Raw genomic sequence first — 5,601 nt, 5'->3', positions numbered from 1 at the left:
ACAAAATACATGCTGATGTAAAAATATAGTGATATACAACAGGTACTTACATCAGCATTGGAGCACAGAGAATTCCCGCAAGATATTTTCCTCGAATACAATCCCAATGAAGGAAGTCTTCTATCATTTAACTTATTTTCTAAAAGAGAGATGGGTAAGAAACATGTATAAAATATGATCAGAATGCTATAAAATTTCATGATGCGAGGATACGCACACGCTTCTTAGAATGGAGTTGACATTCTTTTGCTGGACTGGAGCGGACTAGTTCTTTGGCCACTGGAATCTGCTTATTATCAGTGGGACTTGGGTTTCTCTGTGCTGGAGCAGTATCTATGAAAAATGGAGTTGGTTTATTACCTCCTGGCGTTTGAATCTTTTGCAAAGACCTAGTTTGTAACCCTTCAGATTCTAACATAGCCATCTTCCCCATGCATGCCTTATATAGAAGAATGGTGCTTCAATTATAAAACATGCTACGGCAGAGATGGAATAGGTACTGAAGAATAGAAATGCATGACATATTGACATGTATTCCCTCCATCCGGAAATGAATGGATGGTTCTAGGCGTATTTCAGTTCTAGATACATCCAGTTTTATCCATTTCTGCGACATGTAATCCGGACGGAGGGAGTATGATGTAAGAGCTAGGGATACGACAGGACAACACAGTAAAAAACACTGAAAACCCACTGCAGAACCAAAGTAATCAAACCCACTGATATGAGATAGTACACTCATGCAGCTCAGGATGCAAAACTACCAGGCAGTTTTCCTTACAAAAATCAACATTGTGGCCTTTAATCATACATTTTTCTACAACTAAATTTAGATCAGATAAAGGTTGGATTCACGCCGATTAACAAAATACATGCTGATGTAAAATATAGTGATATACAATAGGTACTTACATCTGCATTGGAGCACAGAGAATTCCTGCAAGAATCTTTCCTCACAGACGATACCAGTGCAGAAATTCTTCTATCTGTTAAGCTTATTTTCTAAAAGAGAGATGGGTAAGAAACATGTAGAAAATATCATCAGCATGCTATAAAATTTCATGATGCAAGGATACGCACACGCTTCTTAAAATGGAGTTGACATATTTTTGCTGGACTGGAGCGGACTAGTTCTTTGGCCACTGGAATCTGCTTATTATCAGTAGGAGTTGGGTTTCTCTGTGCTGGAGCAGTATCTATAAAAACTGGAGTTGGTTTATTATCTCCTGGCGTTTGGATCTTTTGCAAAGACCTGGTTTGTAACCCTTCAGATTCTAACATAGTCGTCTTCCCCTTGCATGCCTTGTATAGAAGAATGGTGCTTCAATTATAAAACATGCTACAGTAGAGAGATGGAATAGGTACTGAAGAATAGAAAGGCATGACATATTGACATGTATTCCCTCCATCCGGAAAAAATGGATGGGTCTAGGCGTATTTCAGTTCTAGATACATCCTTTTTTATCCATTTCGGCAACATGTAATCTGGACGGAGGGAGTATGGTGTAAGAGCTAGGAATATGACAGGACAACACAGTAAAAACACTAGTTGAATGTAAAACTGTATGCTAGCGGAATACGTACAGAAAAAACTAAGGCAACATACACGTGTATGATTGGGAAACTAAGATGGCATTGCAACAGAGCACTAGAACAACACTTCAATGTAAAAAAACATGGTATGGTAGACAGATGAAGTACATACTGATGAATAACAATGCATAAGATATTCAGAAGCATGATGTCCAAATTAAGCAGATGGCATTGCGATAGAGTAGAATGACAGTACTTGAATTTGAAAACATGTTATCATGAATGGAATAGGTACTGAAAAATAGGAAGGCATGACATATTTACATGCATGATCAGCATGCTAAGCACATGGCATTGCAACAGAGTAGATACACTCCAAGACATTATATGCATGTTGTACCCATATCACGGGCCAAGTTAGAGCAAGGACCTTGTGTGGTGAAGAGGATTCAACATCTTTCTGCAAGTCTTCTGAAGAACTGCCTTTACATGTTCCATCATATTGGGTATCATTGACATCAAGTTTATTGGCCTTTACATTGCTCCGTGAAGTTCTTGTGGATATATCAGTGTGTGCAATTATATCTGACATGCATGGAAGACAACCAGTAGTTAGATTTATGTAATGAGTGCCTGTAGGAGACGACATAAATAGTAGGACTGGGGTTAACTAGCAGCAACAGGTCTCAAAAACTAAAGGGAGAACACAGATGAAAGCTACAGAATATGTATCGTTTGTACTCGAGATTAACTAGATGGCACACAAAAGTATTAAAGAACAACATAGGTAATACTAGAAGTGGTATAATACTATAATCACCAGCCTGTGGGATAGCATTGGCTGATGGATGATAACTATGGAACAACGTTACCTAAAGAACAAGTATCTTAGCTGAACTATGGAACAACGTTAACTCCTGAACAAGACTCGTAAGTGATCAGCATGAATATACAGTGAAATGTGATAATCTATTTTCCATGCTTAGATGAATAACAAAGCCATAAATGTTGCACACAAGTAAGATGAGGGTACAACCTATCTGGCCGCCATCCATAGGAGTGAGCATCATGTGCTGACTTGTCGATGGCCCTGCAGTTGTTGTGGCTGTCCATGTCGGGCACGCGCATTCGATGCAGGGAACTGTTGAGTGGGGACTATAGCTCCCTTCTGGTGTATGCTTCCCTTGTTGGAGCAGCTGCGGTGAGTCGGAAGACGCTGTGGCTGAAGATGCAGATAACGCATAATGTTAAGAATGACAGATCTCTTTGATCTAAAGAAATACACTAAGAGATCAACAGCAAGGTACGAGAGTGGTCACACGTCTGTTGACTGAAGACTAAATTGGGGTCACATGATTTTATTTTATTTTGGTACTGTCCAATCTACGCCGGATGGCTTGATGGCCGTCTTGTGCCTCCCGGCTGACACTGTTAGGAATCTTCCCCGAAGAGCCAGCGACTAACGGCAGGGCAGCCTGCCTCCGCCGTCCGTGGCCCCGGCCAAAACCCCGCTCCTCGCCCCACCGCACTACTGTGGTTGCGCCGCCCCCGGGCCAATCCACAAAGACTCCCCGTCATCCAGATCCAGCGGCGGCAGTACCTTCAACCCACGCAACTCTAAGATAGCCATCTAAGCGCTGCTTCCGCGGCGAACTTGCAGCCCCGCACCCTTACGTTAGACACCAGCCAACCGGCAGCCTAGGAGCTCCGCCGCCTCAAGGGGTGCTGCTTCCCATTGGGAATTGATTGGCCCAGAATAAAAATTCAGACAACTGGCGCCTAAATAAAGTGATTTGAGATGAGGGTGCGACCTATCTGGTGGCATGGTGAAGTAGGCGGGTCCAGCTGCCGAGTTGGTGAGGCCAACGCGGTTGCGGTGGCGACCGGCGGCAGGGAAACAGCGATGTTGCGACGGTCGACGACTACGGGGAAGCAGCGCCGGGACTCTAGACGGATCCGAAGTTGGAGCCGCTCCGGCGCCGTGAACAACGGCGGGGGTGAATCGGCTCCCGTACGGTTCACGTGGCCGTCGTCGAGGCAGCTCCAGCAGCACGGAGTAAGAGGCACACGGCCCAGTGCACGACGGCAAATGGACAGCGTCTCCGGAATTAGGGAGGAGGGCGGCTGTGAAATTGGTGCGGTGGGGGCGCCATGGAGGAGGAGCTGAGGTTTCGCGACTCAGGAGAAGGGAGCTTCCGGGGAGAAGGTGATTTGGCGCCCACGAGGTATGAATGGGGGGGGAATTGGGAGGGGAGTGGAACCATGTTTTACGGACGCATTTGTCTGAAATGTGAGGGGGAGTTGCAGTTCTACCCCTGCCTTTAGGCTTCTCGGCTTGGGTCTGTGTACTGAGGGTCGGGGATAGTAGAGTAACTTTGCTTCTCCCCAAATAGTGGGCGGGAGCGATTTCGGGAGAGGAGGGCGTGTTTTGAAATATAGTGGGCGCGAGCGATTTCGGGCGAGGAGAGCGTGTTTTGAAATAGTGGGCGCGAGCTATTTCGAGCGTGTTTTGCCGACCATGGTTTATGAATTATTCGGCACATGCCATTTCGGCCGAGGAGAAGGCGCGCTTGGATGAAGTTATGAACCTACCCTCGATGTACAACGGGCCAATTAATGCGTGTCCCACATAGGACGGTAATTTCGCGTCTCCCATTTATTTGGTCGGGCGAATTCTAGCGAGCAGAGGATGTTTAACGGTTTGTTCAAAATTTGGGAGAACGAGCATCCACGTCTACCTTACCAAGTCGATTCGAATCAAATTTTGAAATATTAGCTTGCCACTTCTTTTTTAGATGGAGAGATGATGCTCGGGAGTAATGTGTTTTTACATGCTCGTTGCTAGCGATTTACTATATGACAAATAGTTGACCCACTCAAAAACGGGAATCAAACCCAAAATGAAATATCTCGATTCAATGAAATAGCTCGTTTACCAGGTCAAAATAGTGAACTAAATCCAAAATTGAACACCTCAATCGAGTAGCATGTTGTACAGTATTATAGTACTCCATGAACATATTGAAAGTCAAATTAATGAACTTTTTTGATATACACATATATCCGTTCATGTGTGGATTGCAGACAACATGTTCTCCAATTTAAATATTTGAATGCAAGTTTATATCGAAACATGGTTTATATCAGTCTTTGATACACAAAACGCGACCTCCCCCTCTCCCGGACTCCTGCTCTCTCTCTCTCTCTCTCTCTCTCTCTCTCTCTCGCTGACAATCTTCAATTCTGTCGCACGCATCCAACACACAAACCTTGTTGGTCCCTCTCGCTTTCTCTCCATCTCTCTCTCTCTCTCTCTCTCTCTCTCTCTCTCTGTGTGTGTGTGGGGGGTCTTTCTAGTTCGCATGCATATATACTCCATCTATAGGTCTCTCTCGCACACTATGTATGATTCTCTAGTCCAAGCTAGATATCTTGGGTGCACTCATCGTACGCACACAAATTCCTTGGCCCATTGCCCGTAACTCTCTCACGCATCACTCTGTCGTCTCGGAGCTCTTCCCCCCCTCTCTCAAACTCTCCATCTACCTGGGTCACACATACACATGCATATCTCACTCGCACTCGATAGGCCCATCTAAAACTCTATCTCTCTCCCTCGTTCTCTCTCCATCTCACACGCACACACACACACACAATCTCATGCCTAGCTAGCCAAGTATGATGGTCTCTCACTCAATTGTAGGCACACGCAGTCCCCCCTATATGTATATGTCTAGCTAATCTTAGTCTCCATCACAAACATGTGCATGGTCTATCTCGATTTCTCTCGGGGCATCTTTCTATCGCGCACGCACCTCCCTCGATCTCCCACCCATATAGTCCCCTCACGATCTCGAGGGGGTCTCTCTATCACAAACACACCCTCTCGCCCTCCCCATGCGTCCATGTTCTCCATGTGTCTCTCTCGACCTTTGTTCCTTGTTGGCCAGACCTCTATTGGACATGTGCTATAGGGGTGTCTCTCTCCGTTGCAAACAATCACACACTACCTATCTTCGTGTATCTCCTCGTCTCGCTTTTCTATCTCGGAGATGCATGCGTGATATG

Source organism: Aegilops tauschii, chromosome 2 (assembly GCF_002575655.3).
Source record: "Aegilops tauschii subsp. strangulata cultivar AL8/78 chromosome 2, Aet v6.0, whole genome shotgun sequence".
NCBI classification, from domain to species: Eukaryota; Viridiplantae; Streptophyta; class Magnoliopsida; order Poales; family Poaceae; genus Aegilops; species Aegilops tauschii.
Note: the sequence above shows the minus strand (reverse complement) of the source record.